Source organism: Cervus canadensis, chromosome 13, assembly GCF_019320065.1.
Source record: "Cervus canadensis isolate Bull #8, Minnesota chromosome 13, ASM1932006v1, whole genome shotgun sequence".
In the NCBI taxonomy this organism is placed as follows: Eukaryota; Metazoa; Chordata; class Mammalia; order Artiodactyla; family Cervidae; genus Cervus; species Cervus canadensis.
This window is the reverse complement of record NC_057398.1, coordinates 74,635,545-74,657,366: the sequence shown is the minus strand read 5'-3', so window position 1 is coordinate 74,657,366 and position 21,822 is coordinate 74,635,545. Positions and strand designations below refer to the sequence as shown.

Here is a 21,822-nt window from a genome sequence, read left to right as displayed (position 1 = left end):
ACCGGACCTGGGCCATTCCAGAGCTCAGAGCTGCTGAGGAAGTAACTGAATCAAAGGGAGAGAAGAGAAGAGAGCAAAGGAGGGAGGACACAGCGATAAGGAGGGAGGCCAGAGAGACAGGGTGGGGCCGGGCCGGGCCCAGGGGCCCACATCCAGAACCGGGGCTCAGTCACCAGCCCAGCCACCCCGCAGGCCCAGCCTCAGCCGAGCGGACGTGCCCAGCCATGTGCTCAGACAGGGCCCTGCCTCGCTGGCCCACACGGGCCTGCAGGCGCCGGCTCCGACGAACCTGGCCCCTCAGCCCTCGCCTACCTCCCGGCAGCTGCTCCAGAGAGAAGGATGATCCACCTGCCTCCTGAGCGGGGAGAGCCGGGGCAGGCTCCACCCCGGGCCGAGGGGCTGATCCAGGCAGCCTGCCGGAGCCCGCCCTTTCGGGGCACACCGCTCAAAGGGACACGGGGTTAACCGAGGGCTCCTCCAAGGTGCCTGCTCCATATTCATGCCCACGCTGGGCGGTCACAAGCTGACCGCCGCACACCTCTCATGCTCACTGACCTTCAGCGGCCACAAGACCCAAAGTTACCTTGGAGCCACCCCTCAGGCCCTGAAGAAGTGGACCATGAGTCTCCCACTGAGCGTCAAGGGCCCTCACAAGTAACCCCAGAGGGAGTGCCGACTCTGAAGCTCAAATCCTGGCTCTGCCACTTGCTGGCTGAGACCTAAGGCAAGTTCCTGAACAGCTCCAAGTCTTCATTATCAAGTTATATGACCCTGGGGCTCAGTCTGCACCTGCAGAGAGATGGGAGCGTGCACAGAAGGACAAGAGCTGAGGGTGCAAAGAGGAAGTGACGCTCTATAAATGCTAGGTATCACTACCATAAACAACGTTCTGGCCACACCTAGGAAGGAGGAGGCAGGTTTCTGTCAGGCTCTGTAATGCCGTCCCAAGAAAGCATAAAGCAAACAACGCACCAAGCCAGAGAGTACTGAGGCTGGGTCCCAGCACCCTGCGCAGGGGAGCAGAGCACCCCCTCCCCACACGCCCCTCCCCCCCCCGCCACAAGCCCCATCAGAGGGAAAATGCAGACACAGGTCAAGAAGGAAGGCAAGCAAGGGATGGCCCACGGGAGCGTGATCTGGGGTTTCTCTAGCCATCAGGCTTCAGCACTGAAAGCAGGGTGGCCTGGAAGAGCAGGCAGTTCATACCCCAAGGGTGGAAGCTGTGGGCTGCAAGGATTTCCATGAGCAACTGGGGCTCCAAAGTTTTCTGCCTCTCCTAAGAATAATACTGTAAATAATAACCTCTGACATCGGCACATTGCTTTTTATACACGTGGACTGCTCCCCAGTTGCAGCTTCACAGAACCCAAAGGAGGAAGCCTTACATGATCAGCCCTAGAGCGCCACTGATTAAACAGTTGGGGCTCAGAGGGGACAGTGAGCGATCCGAAGATGCACATCTTACCGGGCTGCCAAAGGCAGGACAGGAAACCCACCTCTTCCGCTCAGAGTCCATTTCTTCCCCACAGGCAGTCCAGGGCCTGGCCCTCAGGGGAAGGACAGACACTAAACACAGAGGCCAGGTCCTGCTCTGTGGACGGGCCCCCCGGTCCTCGGCTACAGCCTCTCTGGGGAGAGCTCCCGTGACGGGCTACCTCAGCCAACATTAGCAACCTAAAAATCCAGATCAGGCAAGTTCAGGGGCCTCAGGGGATAAAGGCAGATCAGGCAAGTTCTGGGTTTCGCTGGCAATAAATTCCCTTAAAAATTTAAGAAAGGTCCATTCATCTTGCTCCTGATCGACAACAAATTCTTACTCAGCTTATTCAAAATTACAAAGTCCCTCCAAGGTTGTGAGTTCTGAGAGGTCCAGCCTTGGACCATTTCTCCCGAGGTTCTGAATACAAATGGGCAAGAGTAATAGGATACTGACTGTGGCCCACGCAGAGGAAAATGAGAATCCCCTGTCTCCAGAACCTTCCGTGGAAGCAGGCCTCGGACGGGGTGGAGCAGTCAGTATGGATCAGACATGCTTCAGCCCAGGTGCCAGAAAAAGGTCCCATGAGGCAATCATGCATCTAGGCAGGGGAGTAAGACAGAGAGCATAGCTCCCCCATCTCAGAGAGAGAAGCCAAGTAGGGGAGGCAATAAGGTGAGTTGGAAGGGAAGTCCCCTGTACATCCTGTTCAACAAAATCTTAAATCTCTGAGCTAAAAGAAAGAGTCGATAAAAGACCCCGAGCCTCCAAACTTTTCTAATTATTCATAAAATATGTTTGCACTTCCTATAAAGTCACCGTTGGATGAAGGCTCTGGGCCTGCCATGCTAGATTTGGTCTGATGAGACCACCTGGAAAAAGAGACGCTTTCCTCCCAAGGGACTCTTTCATCCCCTTGGCCTCCCAAGGGTTAACCAACAGACCCACCCCCCCAACCCCCACCCCCTTCCCAGCCAGGCTGGGACAGCAGGATGGCTGGGGCAGCTGGCGTGTGTTGGGGGGCGGTCGGGGTAGGGGGGATGTTTAGCTTGGCCTCAGCCCAACTCTGCAGACAACTTTACTCAATGTATAGACACCCAGGCTGGGCCCCTTGGACCAAGCTCCTCCCTGCCTTCCCCACTGGAGAAAGGCTCCAGAGAAGGCCCCTCTTGGGGGAGAAAGTAGAGGGGCGGCTGTGTTTCAGGATTCTGGATCTCAAATGCATCTTGGAGGCGGCAGTGGGCAGAGCAACAAGACTAAGGCAAGAAGACACTCAGGAAACACTGGGCACCCTCAGCTCTAGGGCTGGTGGTGCCAGAAAGATGGTGCCAGTGTTGACGAGCAGAGACAAAGGTGACCTTGGAAGAAGGCTGGCAGGCAAGGAGACGGGTCGCGCCCCGCCTTCCCCTTCCCTGTGTGGGCGGGAAGGGGCACAGAAGGGCCAGGCGAGGCTCCTGACGGCAGCCTGCACGCGTGCACACATCTCCTCAGTCTCCCAGCCCCGCCACTGCTCTGCCCCAGCCCTGTCACCTCACCGCAGTTCCTCTCATGGCCAGGGAACAACCCTGCCGGGTCCCTGTAAGAGGGGCCTCTAAGCTGTTCCAGGGGCACTCAGCCCTCCCCTGAGAGCTCACCTTTCCCGTGTCCTCCTGTTCTAACAAATGACTAGAACCAGAGCACAGGGCAAAATCTCCTACATGTGAGGGTGTCCAGGGAAAACTTCTCTAGTATCAGAGGCGCCTTCCAAGGGCTCCTGAACCTCATCTCCCAGTCGGGGCCCACATGCCCCAACTCTAGCCATAACCCTGACCTTCCCGCCTCCACTCACCAATTCAGATTTATCCTAAGACTTGGATTTCCAACCTCACCCCCTAAGCCCCTGAAATAACTCTCAGTTCATCATCAGAAAGCCCCATCACCAACCAATCTCCCCCATCCATGATGCAGTCTTTATACTACAGACCTATAAAGACCGGTCTTTAAACTATCGGACTGTTTAGGAAGCCTTCATGGATAGGGGAGTAGTTGATGGCACTACACAGAATCACAGAAGCTAGCAACTGCCGGGATGAGCCTCCTGCAAGTGCTGGACCGGAGTGATAAAGAAAGCAGGGTCGGTCTGGAGAGGTCTCCTCTGCAGCTCCTGCGGGCGGTTTGCTAGCAGGGCTTCCATTTCCCCTGAGCCCTGTGGCCCCACCAAATACCCAGCATTGGGAGGGAAGAAGAACCTGAGGCAGGGAGGAAAGAATTTTAAGTAACTCCCTTCTCTCTGGACTTCCAGCCATTTCAGTTGGAACCTCTGGAGAGAAGGGGATGAAAAGAGTTAAGAAAAAATAATCCAACTTCTGCCATCTGTGATTCTGGCAACTCAGTGCTACATATCAGTGGCCAGGCAGGGGAGTGGGAGATGAAGCTGAGCTGGGAATCAAGCGACAGAAGAGCAGACCAGACCAGCGGACGCCTGGACGAGCCAGCTCCCCTCTTCCCAGGCAGGATCTCCAGCCAGAGAAGGCTGAGGCCAGCGCCAAAGCAGTAAGAGGGAAGGGCATCAGGGAAGGAAAGACATAAATTACCCCTGTCCCCAGCTCCACCAAGGACCCCCTTCACTGTACTGCAATCTCCTTTCACGTTCATCTCATAATTCACCCTGTGAAACACCGCCACTGTGTAACCATCCGGAACGGCGTATGTGACGAGACAGAGAGGGACCAAAAACTGGAACTGGGGTAGAGAGGCAAAGAGAACATGTGAGCATGCGGATGAAGAGAAAGAAAGAAAACGAATGAGCTCTTGTTGGAATTAATTTTCAAAGACCAAACAAAAGCAGTTACGGTGGGGGATCTGCAGGCTCGGTGCTCTAGGGGAAGCTGTGTTTACAAAGAAGGTGGGAGGGTGCACACCGGGACAAAGTCCGGGGGAATGGCTCCCAAGTGCTTCAGGGCGAGGGGAGGAGTCATCGGGAAGCGTGTTCCAGAGCAGTCATGTACGTGCGGGTGAACAGCGCAGGCACCCAAAGACGTCAGCAAGGCAGAGCCGTCAACTGCTCCGCGAGCCACAGGGCGTCCCCAGCGCACAGAGTCCCTGTCAAGCCCTCGCAAACAAGAAGTCAGGTCCCAATAGGCAACATGGAGTGAATGCCAACTCTATAACAAACACCGGATGTGTGGCACGTCTATTTCATCCAAAACAACCCTATGAGGTAAGAGCTATCCTCCCCATTTTATAGATAAATAAGATTCTAAGAAGTTAAGTGTACAGGAGAGAAGATTTACCCCAAGTTCCCAAAGACCTAGGCTCTACGATTTTCTGACTCGATGACCCTATGACTGTCACCTACACATATTATTTAACGTTTCTGAACCTCAGCTTTACCATTTGTAAAACAGAGATATCACTACATACTTTCCAGGTTTTTAAAAAATTAAATAACATAGTTTATATAAAGCTCCATAGAGCAAGTGTTCAATAGATCTTTCTCCTCTTCCCCCACCACCCTCCCATTAAGATAACTTACTCATTCATTCAACACACAGTGGAGTGTCCAGTGTCTGAAGTGGGGGGGGGGGGGGGGATGGAATTTTGGAAGCTCTTTTTTCATTCCAGGCATTTAGAGTAGGGTGTGGAGGTTAACAAGAAAAAAGGGACAGAGTCCCTGCCTTTGAGCAGGAGTTTACAACCTAACAAGCCAAGCCCATAAATAACTAAATGCTATGATGTGTGATAAGAAACGTGTGAGACAAGGGCAGACGAAGATACAGACAGAGTTAAGAAAGGGAAGAGAGGCGGGACCAGGAAGAGAGATCTGATGGCTTTAGGGCCCCCGGGGAGGCTCTGAGGGGAGATCACACGGCTCCTAAGACTGAAAAGAGGCAGGATTCAGAGCAGAAGCCAAGGGGGTCCATCTCTCACATGGCCTCTCTGAAGGCAGAAGCTAGCAGGAATCTATACACGCTTTCCATCTTTAAGAACAGACATCAGAGATGGCTGCAAATTGGGGGACAGAGTCTGCTCCCCTCCCCTTGCATCGGGGGGAACCAAGATTTGGTTTGACCAACGGAATGTAACAGAAGTGATGCTGTATGACATCTGAGGTTACAGCGTAAGGAGCCCTAAAGTTTCTGCTTGGGTCTCCTGAAATACTGTCTGGAGACACTCCCTCTGGGAACCAACTGTGACACCGAGGGAGGCCAGGCCACGTGGAGAGGCCACGTGCAGGTGCTTCAGTGGCCGGCTCCCGCCGAGCTCCCAGAGGACACTCATGTGTGGCGTCACCTCGGCTGTCTGGCTCGGTGCAGCCTTCAGATGACCATAAGAAAGCCCAAGTAAGCAGCTAGCTGAGCCCAGGAAACCCAGGGAAGCTGATGCACTGAGCCACTGCGTTTTGGAGATGATCTACCCTGCAGCAATTCTTGTCAGAGTACCAAGTCTTGTCTTCTCTAGCCTGGGCTGTGACTAGGGGATTTGGAGCAAGAATCTTTCTAGAAATGGATGGGAAGAGAGGTGAGAAGACAATATTGGGAGAGGGAAGTGAGGGAACAAGTTAAACTCTCCAGTAGCCTCCAGCTCCCCTCTCCCCTCAACTTTTCCCAACATGATGCCAGATCAGTATAACTCATAATTCAATTTACCCACTGGGAAATAACCGGGAGAAAAAAAAATCAGTAACATACAAATGAATAGCAGAGCTATTCATAACAGCAATAAACTGGAAACAACCCAGATTCCCAGTAATAAGAGAAAAGCAATACATGACAGAATTATTGATAGTTATCTAAAATGAAAAAATTATGGACCATCATCATACCTGGAAGTGTTCGGATAAAATAACATTAAGCAAAAAAATGCAGGGCATAGGACAAGAGCTGAACACTAATTGTAACTATGTAAAAATATTAACAAAGATCAGAAGGGCCCATGGAATAAAGCACGTAGTTCAGTATTTACTCACCCTTGTTTTAGGAAGAGTTAATTAACTACTACTTTCTAAAAGGCATCAGTTCAACCTTACAAATCCTAAAAATAGGGTCATGACTGCATGGGAATTCGCAGATGATATTTTGGAAGATGTCACCCAGGGGATGTGGGTAAAACCCTGGGGGGTGGGGGGATGGATGACAGGAACTGGGGGAGTGGGAAGGGGCTGCGGCATCTCCTCAGCAGGGGAGCTGAATGTTAGGAAACAAACCCTCCATGTTTGCTGACACAGTGCAAGAAGAAGGCCTCCCACAAAAGCCACCCATTATCCCATAATTATTGTCTCTCTTGTGCCTGCAATTAACGGCTGTCTGAGAGGCGGCTGCCGGGGTAAATAAATGCTCGCCTGCATTACAGTCAATCAGCCAGCTGAAGCGCCAATTACCAAGCCCACTGCAGAGACACTCCCCGTACCCAGCAGTGGTACCCAGCAGCAACCATGGGGAGGAAGGGGATGGGGCAAGATGACACAGATATTGAACACACTCATACCCCAGAAACAGGGAAGGGATGCTCAAAGGGACATCCTGAGCCCCAGGGCTGAGGCCAATCTAGTCCCAAATGAGCCAGGCTAGGCAAGGAGGTGCTCTGACACCCCACCCCAGTGCCAAGTCAGAGCAGTGTGCCTGCATCCACGTGTTGCCAGCAAAGTCCCTGGGGGCTGCCACAGGGGTGGCTTTTGGCCTATGGGAGCCCATGGAGGGAAAGGTTTGTAAGAGGAGGCCTCAGAGGGGCTGTCACCTTCTGAGTCACAGGGGCACAGAATCAGAGAACAAAGAGAGGAATCAGACAGGGAGCCATCTTGTCTGGAGCCATCATGCTGAAACTGACCTCCACTGGCCTTTGGCTACTTTTCTTAAGCAGCAAGCTCTGAAACACAGAAAGAAGCTAACATCAGAGAAGTCAAAAATGATTCTATTGTCCAGAGAAGGGCAGGAGGGCAGGTGCCTAATAGGAGGCACCCCAAGCCCTCTCCCAGGGAGCTGGGGAAGACAAGGGTACCCTGAAGTTCTGCATGACCTGCCCAGCACCAGCACCCTCTCTCCTACCACAGACCCAGCCGGTACAGCTCAGGCTGCAGGACCAGAGGCCCCAGAAGATGGCTGTCAGGCTGCCAGGGAGCCTCTGAGCTCAGAGCAGCAGATTGCGCAGGGGTTCTCAATCCAGCTTCACATGAGAATTACCTAGAGAGCTTCTAAAAGTACTAATACCTGGGTACCACCACAGACTAACTGGATCAGGTCTCCGAGTGGGAGGGGAGGAGGCCTTCTTTAGCGCACCGGGGGATCCCGCTGACCCCTCCAGCTTCCTCAATGGCAGATGAAGAAGCAGGGAGTCTGTGGTGGTAATACCTTGCTAACGGTGACAAAAGCAGCAGGGAGCAGAAGCAGAGCTCAAACCAGCTCATCTGACTGCAGAGGCGCAGCTCCTGTGCTCAGCAAGGCTGGCGGAACGAATGAATGAGCTCCACCGGGGTCTGGCCAGGATCCCGCTGTGTTCCACTGGTTCATCCACAATTTGCATAAAGACCCAGAAGGGCAGGCTACCAGATTTGCTCCTGATAAGGCCGAGAGGGAGGGCTAACACACATAGGGCAGAATCAAGATTCCACATACTGAAACAGTGGCCTACCACTGACAAAATGAAATATATCATAAACGTAAAACCCTACACTTATCATTTAAAAGATTCCCATTGTACATATAATTCAAAACTTTGAAATATGCTCAGGAGCTTATTACTAATAAAATGGGAAAACTCAAATACAACCTAGTTTGTTTTTTTTTTCATGCATGAGAGTTTTATAAAAACCCTATTATTAGCAGTCCAAGAAACAAACAGGGCATGCAGACAGTTAGTGATCAAATATCCTAGAAATAGTTTTATGTTTGTCCCTAGGAGCCTTGTCAGTAAGACTGATTTTAGTAAGTCAGCAAGATCTTGGAAGACAGAATTCTCCCCGCCTCACCCTCATTCCTACCCCAAGTTGGATAATGCAGAGCAGTACCTCTCAAATTTTAAGGTAAAACTGTAGGGAACATTGTTAAATTTGGATTCTGATTCTGTAGGTCAGGCGTGAAGCCTGAGACTCTATCTCTAACACGCTCCCAGACTATGCAGAGGCTGCCTATGAAGAGCAAGGATTTAGAGGGTCTCAAAGCCTACCGATGAAGCCAGGCACTCTGAATACATCTGGGGCATTGGTATCCCTTCCCCTATAGCTTGGGGACTCTGAGAAGCGCAGGAGCTGAATCTGGAGGTTAGGTAGGTCCAATAGTGCATGCCCAGCTCACCTGGTAAGCAAGTGTGCATCAGATGAGCAGAGAAGAGTGAAAGAAACCCCTTGAGAGAGGAAAGACCCTTTGGAATGGGGGCTTTTATTTCAGACCAGTGGGTCAAGGTATTTTCCAAGTAGAACACCAGATGTAGAGTAGTATTACAAAAACGACCAGGCAGCACCAGTGAGGGTTCATGTGCATGTCAAACCAATGTGAAGGGATGCTCTGGTCTCCCCTTGACACTGGCCTTACCTCTAAAGCAGAGCGCAGCTTTGATGTAGAAGAGGGGAGTTCTAAACCTAGCAACTATCCACGGGAAAATAACCTGAGGATTTCAGCACAATGAGCACAACTTAAACACCAGTGATTTTCAAACTGAGTCTGACCTAATAGAAAGAAATGGTCAAGCAGAGGGCATCGGAGTCCCTCTGAACAGACCACATCTGGAATGCTGTGTTCAATTCTAGACAATTGAAGAGAAGATAAAAAGCTTGCACTTGCACAGAGTAGCTTGCAGTTGCCAGGCCCTGTTCTAAGCCTTTTACATATGTTAATACAGTTAGGCCTCTCAACAACCCTATGAGATAAATTACCATCATTATCCACATTTTACAGATGGATGAACTGAGGTTTGCAGAGGTTGGGATTATAACCAGGTCACACAGCTGATGAGTAGGAAGGTGCAAACTCAGGCAGGTGAACCCTGCAGCCTATGCTTCCCCACCATGTCATACTCTCTTAACACTGGTCTGACTCATGAAGACAAACGAGTGATCGCAGGAAAGAATGTCAGAATGACCAGGATGCTGAACTAGAACCAAAGAATGGGTGGTAGAGGAAGGAAAGTTTGAGTTCAGCATCAAGGAAGCATGTGAGTTGAAGCTGTCCAACAACAGAAAAAGCTGCTTCACAGAGCAGTGCTCCTAGTCACTGGGGGCTCAAGAGTGCTGGCTGATCACACATCTACGGTTGCTATTTGGGAGGAAGGTTGCCTCCAAGGCTGAGATTCTAGGTCCCTCTCCTGTGTTGGTCTCTCCATCTGGAAAAGCAGGCTCTGACATCAGAGTGCAGTGTTTATAATGAGCTACATGTAGCCCAGACTTGCCCACAGATCCTGGCAGATGTGATAGACAGAAAGTGACAGCTATGCCCACACCACAACTTGCCCAGGACGTCTGCAAACTGAGCCAAAGGAAAGACTGGGGGAAACGTGCAAATGAGCTTCCGCTGACACCTCCCTCCTCTGACCTGTTCACTCAGGAGGTTCTTGTGGGAGTGATAAACTCTTCTAAACTGGCTAAAAATAGCTCGCTGCTTCTCAAGGAGACATGAAGAATATAGACAGTCATCATTAAAAGTATAAAGGGGGTTCTGTGTTTCCTACCCAAGTTATGCTGTGGGCCAGCACTTTATCTACATTATCCGAGTCCCCAAGAAGTGAGTGACAAAGCCACATCTCCAAGAAGAAAGGCAGAGAAAGAAGGACAAAATACAATTACACTGCACCCTGCGAAGCCTTCAGCCAATGACTGGCTCTAAACCAGAAGGAGGAAAAACCATCTGAAACCTCAGCCCACGAAAAGACTTCGGTGGAGAGCAGCTGCATAGCTTACTCTCTTGCACATTGCCTCAACCCAAGCGCAGAGCGCCCAGGGGAAGTGGGGGAAGCTATGCATCCTGCACCAACTATTTCAAGACAATGCTGATTACTGCGAGGAGTCACAGATTCATCAAAAAGACATATGTGAAAGAAAATGTTTCAGAGCAACTTCTATTTCCAACTGGCTGCTTCAGCCAATGAAAGGACACTTTTAAAAATATAACTTAATAAGTACAAGTGTTGATGGCTTGGCCTTGGACAACACCAGATTTGAAGATGCTGGGCCCAATCAGGATGTTTTCTGTTTAGATTCAAGAGAGTCCTTTCTAGAGTCTAGATGCTAAGTTGCCACGCTCTGCCACTCTGTCTCCAGAACAGCTGACCAGGTAGCCCGTCAGAAGAAATCTGAGCCTGGTCCTGTCCACGCCAATCCAGGCTTCCTTCTCAGACCTCAGCCCCAAGCCCTTCAAGGCTTCCCTCCACTGACAACCCTCTCCTCACTCCCCATCACCACTGTGCCAAGGCCTCAGTTTCTCCCTCTTCCTCTTTCTTCAAGTGTGGGATCTCCATCTCGGTCCCCCTAAGAACCCATGTGCACGCTGCCCTGATACAACCTCGATCACAGCACAAGTCCCAGCGAGCTGATGGACATGGCTGGCTTGACAAGCACGACTCTGAACCAGACAGCAGATCAACCACGACCCCTCCTCGTCCCCCTTCTCCCAGCTCTGCTCCCTGCCCAGCGCACAAACCCTCCTTTCTACACTGAATCACTTGACCTTAAGAGTGGGATGAAAGTCAGTGTGCATTCTGCCTGTGTGTTCTGCCTGAGCCCAGTTTGCTCTACACTGTCTTCCCTTCAGCTTGTCCGGGCGAACTGATCACCCCTCTTTACTTGTGAAGAATCTAGCATTTCTGAAATGATGGACCACTCATCTGAGACCACGTTGACAAGTGGGGGAGATTGATGGTTTTCTGCCTCTCATGTGGCCCAAGTTTGAATGCATGCTTATTAGCCAGAGAAGAGGAGATGATGGAGGAGGAGAGACATGACTGTCTGCCTCCCTTTTGCTATGACACCCCGATAGTCACAGCTCAGGTCAGCCTCACAGGGCTGCCCCACTGGCCTCTCCCCAGGTGTCCAGACCCTATGTCCTTGGGAAAGGCAGGTGGCAAATGCTGCCTTCTCTGGAGGAGTGAAGGTGTGTGCGTGTGTAGCTTGCATGTTCACGTGTAAGTGCAGCTGCAGGGGCCCTTCAGATCACGTAGAGGGAAAGTCACAGAGATGCTGAGGCGAAACCTTGGAGGCAGAGCTGAGCTGCAGCGGGGATCAGGGACCATATGCAGTGTTGGTCCTTACAGCTCCCTTGGCACACACAGTGCTGGAGGAAGGCACTGTCCAAGCAGGCAGCGGCTCCTTCAGGAGACACAGCCTCCTTCGGCAGTGCAGCCTACTCTGAATCCAGAAACCAGCGTCCTCATTAAACCAACTTAGCCCTCTGGTGGCATCTGGCAGGGCAGGCGTAAGTCATTCCCTTCTTTCCTCTGCACTCCACTCCCATGTGTTTCTGCCCTTCCCCAGCATCCCCATCATTGTAGTTACTGTGTGTGTGTAGATAGATGTGAGTGTAGGGAGAGATGCAAGAGATGTCTCCCCTCCTCACCCCCGCCTCCATCATCTCCTCTTCTCCGGCTAATAAGCACGCATTCAAACTTGGGCCACATGAGAGGCAGAAAACCATCAATCTCCCCCACTTGTCAACGTGGTCTCCGGTGAGTGGCCCATCGTCTTAGAAATGCTAGCTTCTTCCCAAGTAGAGAGGGGTGATCAGTTCGCCTGAACAAGCTGAAGGGAAGACAGTGCAGAGCAAGCTGGGCGCAGGCAGAACACACAGGCAGAGAGAAAGGATCTCTACAAGACAGACGTCCATCCAGCTCCCATGTGAATCGGGTCCTCTTCAAGCACTTAACACCATCTCCTCATTTGACCGCAAACCACCGACTCCTCACCGGAAACTCACCCGCTCTCAGCCTTGGAAGGACACACGCCCCGCCCGAGCCCCAGCAGAACTCCCAGGCACCGCCCACCGCCCTGGCCCAAAGCCCTGGGCAGGGTCCCGGCCACGAGCAGCTGGGACAGGACACTCCTCACACTGACTGCGGGGTCGCGGGCCAGAGGCCTGAGGACCAGGGCAGGGGCCCGAGGTCGGGGCGCCCTCACAGCCGCAGACCCCCAGCTGCCCCTGGCAGGCGGAGACGCCGAGGAGGGAACGCATCCAAAGGCCTGGCGGGCAGCGCCTCGCTCCGCTGTTTGCAAAGGGCAAGGTCCACCTGAGGACGAGGGCCCGCGCCCCTGTGAGCCGCGGGCGGAGACGCAGGCCCTGAGAGGAGACAGGCTGCACACGGACGCTCCTCCACTCTGCTCCCGACCTCGGACCTGCCACAGGCACCCCCAGGGGTCCGTCCTCTGGGGCCGTCGCTCCTCACCTCCGGGGGCCCAGCGGGGCCTACTCTGCGGTTACGACCCTCCTGGCCGCCCTGGACTGACTTTCACGTCCTTCATCACGCTGGAAATGGACGGTTAAAAACTGGCTTTCCCGGCCTGGGTTAAGGCTTTCCTGTCAGAAAATCTCCCAGGAGCCTGTGCTGGGAGGCAGCCCCAGGACCCTGACAAGCTCAAACCCAGGAGAGCTTGCTGGGGGCGGCTTCAGTGCAGCCAGGCCCAGCCCCCGTCTCTCCTCCCACTTCTCCTCACAGACGCAGAGGGAGCACCACGTGGCTTCAGGCTCAGCCTCACAGACACAAGGGAGCACCCAGACAGCTTCAGGCTCAGCCTCACATACGTAAGGGAGCACCCAGACGGCTTCACGCTCAGCCTCACAGGTGCAGAGGGAGCACCCAGACTTCTGTAGGCTCAGCCTCAAGACATAAGGGAGTACCCAGACTGCTTCAGACTCAGCCTCACAGACGCAGGGGAGCACCAGACGGCTTTAGGCTCAGCCTCATCTTTCACAGCCCCCTTGGCCCCCAGCAGACATGAGGGACTGAGGCCTGGGCTCAGCCCCAGGCTCTCATTTGGGATCTTTAGAGCCTAGCCTCTGTTTATAAGAGAAATCCTCTTGTAGCAAGAATGAAAATAGGCAATAAATTCAGCACACACAGGGGTACTATGAACCTGAGCCACACAGACCCCGTTTTAAGCCTTGGCTCTGTGACCCTGCGCCAACCATATGCCCTTTAATCTGTGACCCCAGGCAAGTCATGTGACCTCTGAGCCTCTGTTACCTCACATACTTCAATCATGAAGCTCCAACCAGACACTCTCACACATGAAGGAGCATCTCTCCCAGTGTTTCTCAAACCACAGGTGGGTGTGAAATCAAGCTGAAGGGTCAAAATATCTTTTCTTTTTTAAACAAAATAGACCAGACTAGATTCAAATATGACATGAAGTGTGCATGACACAGTTAGGGTATCACACACATTTGCTGGGTTGTGATTGAAAATGTGTTTTTGCTGGCAGCAAAAATTTCAGTTAGATTCTAGTTTGAAAACTTTCTCGCAGATATTCCCAGCTATATACCTTTGCTTCCTGCCCTTGGGAGACTGGGATGGTAAACTCCCTGAGGCTGAGAGACAGGTCTCAAGTTCCCAAGAATTCCAAACCTCCCATCTCCTTCCCCCATCGTGCTGGGCCCAGACCAGGGTGGGCCTCCAATACAGGCTGTTCACAGGCTGGAAAGCATCCCCCGAACAGAAAATCAGCGAGAAAGATGAGGCGGGAACCATCGCCGATAGCACCGGGCACTGTCCCGATGTCCCTGAAGGTCTGCGCTAACATTTTACGGATGAGGAAACAGGAGTTTAAAGAGGATGACGTCGTCTCGGTGGTGCGACCGGGATGGAGACATGGACCCCCTCTCTGGACCTCGCTGCTTTTTCATGGCCTGAGAGAGCTCCTGCACTGCCTGACCAAACCTTCGAGGATCCTGCATTGCTCAAGATGACTCACGCCAGAACACACACACACAGGGCAGGAAACAACACAACAGCCTTTCCTACCTGCCTTTCTCTGGATTTCCCCGTCCCACGAGGGAGAGAGACGTGGGCTATGCTGGGGGCATCTGGGATGTGTCTTCTCTGGGTCCCACCCTTGTCCTTCTCTGCCTCTTTTGAGGCTGATTTCCCCCAGCTCACCATCCCCCTCCCCCAATACCAGCTAACTGGTTACCAGGGCAACCCAGCTGGGAGGCTGCCAGTTACCACGGCAACCCAGCATGGCCGCCAGGCTGCTTTGCTTAGGAAGGTCAGGGGACCAGCCGGGCGACAGAGCCACTGGGATGTTGCCGGCAGGAACGGCCCCTACGTGCCTGAGGGAATTAAGTTCCTGCTGTCAGGGGGTTACCTCTCAGATTCCCATGAAGCAGGCTCTCCCAGCTGGGAACAGGAGCTATAATAAACCTCACCAATTCACTCAAGCCTGGTAGCCTCCAAACTTTTCAACAGAATTCTGATCACCTCACCTTGAGGAAAGTTTCTCAGAATGTGCTGGCTATCACCCAGTCTTACCCTGGACCCCACCTCCCCCGCCGCCCCCCCGCATCCTCCCTTTCATTCTGAGCATATCTGGGAGTCATCACGCATGCAACATGTGTGTCAGCATGCAGATGTAGTCTCTCCGTGAAATACGCTGGTAATAATAACAGGGAAGAGCTACTATTTTCCCGTACTTACTGTGTACCAAGCATGTTCTAGGTACCTTGCCTGAAGTCTCTCTGTTGATCCAGATAACAAATTAGTTATCCGAACTTTGTAGACACAGCAGCTGAGACTTGGAGAAGGAACCAGTTCAAGGTCACACAGGTATGAACTAGCAGAGCTAAAATGAAGCTGTATAAATCAGTTTCTGAAATTCCTTGAGACCTCGGCTAGTGCCTCTCCTCCACCAACCAAGTATGTGGCCTGGCTTTAAGAAAACATTTTTAACACTTATTAAAAGACTATTTTGTGCCAGGCGTTTTGTTCATATTATTTTACTTCACTTCATCCTCACCTCCATGAAGGATGGTTTAGTCTTCCCACACAATAGCTTAGGACACTGAGCCCCAAGGATGTTAAGCGACTTCCCCAAGCTGAGGAGACCAGGTTCAGGCCCTTCCTCAGGAGTCCTTTCCTGACTCCCCAGGGAGACTCTCTTTCTTGGCCACCAACAAACACAACATGTGTCTCTATTATATACAGGTATCATATCATATACATGTATCTCTAACATATATGTCTCTATCATATCATATATCATTGCACACATCTGCTCCCTTCCTAGACCACGAATTTTAAAATTCATTTTCACAACCTAATATCTGGTCCATAATAAACACACAGTAAATATTTGCCAAAAGAAAGCAGGGGGGGCCAAGATTCCAATCGCATTCATTGACCCATTTCCACGCTCCCTCTACCACATCACCCTGTCTCACTCATTCAGTCATGAAGCAGGTGTCAAACAACTGCTTTGTGCCTGACTCTGTGCAGAACATCACAAAAACAAGCAAGACCAGTCCCAGCTGTCAAGCAGCCCAGTGGAGTGGAGTAGGGGGCATGGCCGAAGAGGACCGGCATCCCCTGTCAGCTGCCATCGAAGGCTTTCTCATAATTGTTTCCCTATGCTATCCCTTGGGCCACACTTCTTCCCATCCAAATCTTTATATATCCACCAAGAGTTGGACCATAAGGAAGTCTGAGCACCGAAGAATTGATGCTTTTGAACTGCAGTGTTGAAGAAGACTCTTGAGAGCTCCTTGGACTGCAAGGAGATCCAACCAGTCCATCCTAAAGGAGATCAGTCCTGGGTGTTCATTGGAAGGACTGGTGCTGAAGCTGAAGTTACAATGCTCTGGCCACCTGATGCGAAGAGCCAGCTCATTAGAAAAGACCCTGATGCTGGGAAAGATTGAAGGCAGGAGGAGAAGGGGATGACAGAGGACCAGATGGTTGAGTAGCATCACTGACTCAGTGGACATGAATTTGAGCAAGCTCCGGAAGATGGTGAAGGACAGGGAAGCCTGGCGTGCTGCAGTCCATGGGGTTGCAAAGAGTCAGACACGACTGGGCGACTGAACAACAAAAATATGTATGGAGCATTTGTTATATGTCAATGCCTTTAAATCACCCATGGTTTGGAGGGAGTGAACAAGATACAAAGACAATGAAATAAAGAATTAACAAAACAGCATGAGAAGCGACAGATAGGTCCAGGAACTAGTATCCAGGGATGCTGGGATCATTCGTTTTATTCTAAAGAACTTTCACATTTGATGTGATAAAGTAATTTCATATTGCTTTACATTCACACTCATTTCCTACATTAACTCATTTGAACCTCAGCAATGCAAGCAGGGCAAATAATTATTACTCCCATTTTAGAGATGGGGAAACTGAGGTTCAGAAGGGGAAGAACATTGAATTAGAAGGAAGGAACCTGGGTTCTAGACCTCACTTGTGATTCCAACAAATCTAACTATGTTTCCGTCAGAACACTCCCACCCCACCATCCCACCTCACCTAAAGCAGATTTTCCTTCCCTGCTGTGACCCCTTCAGTTCCCCAGCTAGCAGCTGCTGTTTCAGGAGAGACAAGCAGACTGGCCTGCAATCTGTGGCGAGCCCATTGATACTAATGAGGACCTAGGAACCAAGTAAAACCAGGAAAAATGACCTCACCACTAGAGGTTAGGTGGAATTTAACAAGCTAATTGCAAGCATTAGGCTAATTAAAAGCGAACTGGCACCTGCAATTATAGACTCAAGTTCTCATATAATGATGAGCCAAACTGAGTGGACATGGTGATGGCAGAGCTAGGGCGGGGCCTTGCCTTCCCTATGGAGGAGGGGGTGGTCCCAGGCCCTGCAGGAGGGAAGTCTCAGCATCCATCCATATTTGTCAGATCAATATTGACTTGCCCATCCCTGAATCCTGTGTTCACACAATAAGGACCAAGCCTTTACAGAGATTAAGTGACCTGGAAGGATCTGATGTCACCCTGGATACCATCTGCCTTGCAGTGTGTGAGGGGCTGGGCATGGGGATGGGGCAGCTGGAGGAGGGACTCCAGAGGAATGCCCTGCTAGCCAGAAGACACTAGCAGAGCTGATCTCTTGTCCAGGCACCTGCTAGAAGGAGTCACAGGAGGGTGACATCCCAGGGGATGGCCCTGGGTGTGGGGAGCGGCCGCCTCCCTCTGAACTGAGCTGGTGAGACCGAACCTGGGGAGAGGCACCAGGAGAACCTGAGGAAGTGGCTGGTGTCACGGAGGCATCTACTCTCAAATGCCTAGGAGACTTGGGGGATTCGGGGGGAGGGAAATCTCGACACCAGCTTCTGTGTTTCTCATGCAAATCAACACTAGTAAGATAATAAGAAGACACTGTCACTTACTCTGCTTAGCATGATTCTATGTGCTTTGCATATGTGACCTCATTTATCTTCACAAAAACGTCTGTGAGATAAGGTACATTATTATCTTCACTTTACAGATGGAGAAACTGAGGTACAGAGAGATTAAGTCACGGTCAAGCTCATGTCCCTGGTAAGTGGCAGAACCCAGAGTTGGCCTTAGTTTGGCCCCGTAACTGCAATCTTGACAATTGCACTAAATTATCTTTTAAGAAAAGCCAAAGACTTGAACAAACAAATAACAACAGATGACCTCTTCACACCTTAAATTTTTAGAATTTTAAATTTTAAAACTCACTAATAGACAAACATTCATCCAGAAACAATGAATTGAAACAGTGAAAAAAGTTAGGATAGTCAATGCTGATGCTCATGCCACAAAATACATCTTTATACACAGCTGCTGGGAATGTAAATTAGTACTTTCTAACAATGAATTGGCAAGATATGTCAAAATATTTTAAAACATAGGATTTCTACTTCTAGAAATGTAACCTAAGGGAATAAGTCATTGATATGTGTAAAGATTCAGATATTTATATGTTCACTGTAGCATTATTTATAAAAGTGAAAAGCTGGAAACACATAGTTTAACATAGGGGCCAATTAAACAAACAAATAAATGGAATAGGTATATAATGAAATACCAGACAGTCACTTAAAGTGATATGGTAAAAGAATACTTAATGATATGGAGAAATGCTTTTTATTTAAGTGATAAAAATATATACTTGGTCAATTTGTAACAGTATATGTGTATATTTTGGTAATAAACATAGTCATATGTCTGCGCATGAATTCACAAAAATATATATATGCCAAAATATTCAAATTATATACTGAATCTCTGAGAGAATTACACTTAACTTTAATCTTTTCTTTATGGGTTACCCTACATTCTTAATGACTATGTATTAGTTTTATACTCACAGAATAGTAATTTTTTTAAATGTATAGCCTCTATCACATTAATTCTATTGTCTTAGCATTCATCCTAAGAAAATAATCCAAAGTACAGAAAAAGCCTTAGCACAAAAATGATCATGCTGTGTTATTTGTAAAAAGAAAATAAGGGTAACCACCTAAGTGTCCAATACAAATATGATTACATAAACTACATCATGTCCAAAGGCTATTACGCACTATTTTAATATGAAGAATATCTTTGTCACTTTTGGAAAGAGAGCTGACTTGTTCTGTGCTGCTTGAAGAATCAAAACCAAAGGGCGGAACTTAGAAGTGGGCAGGTTTTGATTCAGTACAGAAGAATGTTCTAACCTTGGAGCCGGCTGCCTGGTGAGGTAATGAGCCCCCCCATCACGGGTACTATCCAGGCGAGGGTAGGACCCAGGTGCACCCCTCAAGGAGGCTGCAGAGGGTTCGTCTGGGTTTGGAAGGTGTCTGGAGCTGTGGGTACAGAGCAGGAGCCCACCTGGACTGTGACTGCCGAGAAGAGGGTCCCACTCAGCCTGCCCTCAGCGCGCTTCCTCTCTGCTCACCATTTATTCTGAATGTTTCCCAAATGTGCTCTTTCCTCTCTAAATATGTAGGGCTTTTTTTTAACTGTTGGAGACTGGCCCGCCAGTCATCTTACTGACGGGCTGATGTGCACGCCGCCGCCTCCCCAAGCAGGACTCTCTGCCACAGCGGAGCTGCCTCTCAGCGAGCCCTCCCCCGCTGCAAGGCTCCCCCTCTTGACGCCCCCGAGGGTCCAGGCTCAGTGCGTGGGCCTCAGGGGACCCACGGCAGGCCTGGAAGGAAGACGCAGGACCTGGGCTCAGGCTGTCAGGCTAGGTGTCAGCCTGGCCCCGGGGCTGCCTGCTCACTGACTTCCTCGGTAATTATGTCATTTACACCGCGCAGGAAGAACCCAACTGAATAATCCAGGCAGACACGTTAAAAGTAATTATCTGTGTAATGCGTCCTGCACCGTCACCTTCCTGTGAAGAAGGAAAAGAAGCCGAACCCGGGGAAGAAAAGGCCCCCATTGTCTCGAGCCTGTGCAGCGCCCCCAGGATTAATTACACAGCCGTGCTAACACGTTTAGCACCTCGCCTCTGATTGGAAAGCCAAGCACTCTTAATAATTCATATCTGCAGCCCAGCACTCTGCGCCCTGCTGAGGACACAGGGAGCCCTTGTTTTCTGCCAGGCAAGCCCCGGGGCAGTGCCAGGCTCACCCCCCGGCCGCCCCACCTGGCAATGGCTCCGGCCCCCGCCACAGTCTTCTCCGCCAGGGAGGCAGCGCCGGTGGGCAGAGAGGCGGGCCTCGGCAGTGGGAACCCACAGGAGCCCCCAGCTCCCGGGTCCCCCCAGAGGGGGCCTGGAATCCAGATCTGGGAGAGTCGTAGGCAGGTGCCTGCCATGCACCCAAGGCTGTCTGGACAGCAGGCTCAGGCAGAGCCGTTCCACCAGGGCTCCCAGCCCTACATGCAGGAGACCCTCGGGGAGCCAGACCAAGGGTAAAGGCCCTACAGGGACCGGGGAGGAACAGCCAGGCTCTGAAGGCCGGGACCCCCTCTGACTCTGCGCCCGTCCTCCTCCCACCACCTTCCCCTCAGCTCAGCGCTGACCCAGCCCTGTGTCCCAGGGCTGGCTCTCTCCTGGCTCTCCCACCTCTGGCCTTCCAAGGCTCCAGGCTCCAGCCCCTGCTCCTTCCCTGCGTGCTTGCGGTTAAAGGAGAATCTCCCAGAGCCTCTCTTCCTTTCCCGTCCAACTCTCCCCCGGCCCCTGCTGTTTCGCCAACCTGTGCCCAGAACCCCACACAAGATGCCCGAGGCTCTGGGGGCTGCAGCCTGGCCCCCACGACAGACCCATGCCCCGATGCCCACACAGCAGGCTCCAGCTCTCTCAGGGGCTCCCAGCTGAATCTGAGAACCCAGAGGTCAGATACCACTGAGGAATCCAAGAGCTCAGCAGCCATAAGCCTCAACCTCTAACCCATAAGATATACACCCTGACCCCCCCACACTGAGGGAGATGGTCCCTGGGGCTGACCTGAGCCTAACCCCCCAAACCCCACCTCTCCTTCCTGCTGGTCTTGAACCCACTCCTCTGGCAAGATTAGAGGCAGGGTGGGGCTGCCCTCTTTGCTCGAGCCAGACTGGGGCCCCGGCTGGACCCCAGGAAGCTGGCAGCCCCAAGGCTGGCCTCATGCAGGCGATCTGGTTCAAATGTAATAAATTCAGACAACATGAGCCTTCACCGGGGATTCTGGAGGTGGCGGTGGGGGCACAGACAGGGATAAAATTAGCATTCTCAGCATCCATGATCCTGAAGCATCGCTGCCAAGAACGAGGGATGGGGAAGGCGGTGGCACCGTAGTGCCAGCAGCCCAGACTCACACGGCGGGCAGGCGGCTGCCAGCCCCGACCAGAGCCCAAGCTCCCTCCTCCCCGCTCGCCCACATGATGCATCAAAACAGACTCACCCGCGGCTGAGGTGCGAGCCCCACGCTGAAAAGCTATACCTCTCTGAGCCCCCAGGCAGCCCTCCCCCCAGCTCAGGCCAGCTGGGGTCCTCCTCCCCGCCCCGGGGCCCCTTCCGAGGCGCAGGGCTCGGGTCTGGTCTGGTCTAATCAGTCATCTCTCCGGCTGACAGGTCCCTGGCGCGGGGAGAGGATGCTGCTGCGGGGACTGCAGGATCCAGCATCTTTCCCAGGCAGAAGCAGCTGGGCATGCTCCATCGGCTCCCAGGGGATTTCAGGGCCACGTGACACTCCCTCCCCAAGCTGTCACTTAGGATCAGGAGTAAATAGTCCCTGGAAAGGTTTAACTCCATCCAGCCCAGTGACGAGCTGTTAAGCACCCGTGCTGCCCGCCTGGGTGAGAACAGAGCCCCTCAGCACAGGCTTCCCGGCTGTCTGCCGCAGGGCCGAGGCCGCCCCCCAAAGGGCAACTGGGCCGCCATCCGTGTAAGCTGCGTTCTGCGGTCCTCCCACCAGAGTGCAGGGAGCCAGAAGCTGCCCAGGGTCTGGCATCTAGGGCCTCCCAGGCCTGCCTGTGGTTGCCTGTGTCTCCATGGCTGTCCACCCAAGAGACC

General features: G+C 51.9%; 1 protein-coding gene across 5 annotated transcripts in view; it reads right to left on the bottom strand.

The window, feature by feature from the left end:
- PLEKHA6 (pleckstrin homology domain containing A6) overlaps positions 1 to 21,822 on the bottom strand; it is a 133,459-nt gene that overhangs the window by 95,127 nt on the left and 16,510 nt on the right. The window contains exon 1 of one of the 5 annotated variants that reach the window (XM_043485008.1): positions 21,212 to 21,438. The exons of 1 other annotated variant lie outside the window; for it this stretch is intronic. The gene's annotated coding sequence lies outside the window, so the exon portion shown is untranslated. Of the gene's footprint in view, positions 1 to 312; positions 356 to 12,351; positions 12,373 to 12,817; positions 13,014 to 21,211; positions 21,439 to 21,822 lie in introns of those variants that run through there. 3 more of the 5 variants (XM_043485012.1, XM_043485014.1, XM_043485013.1) reach the window with 3 other exon arrangements.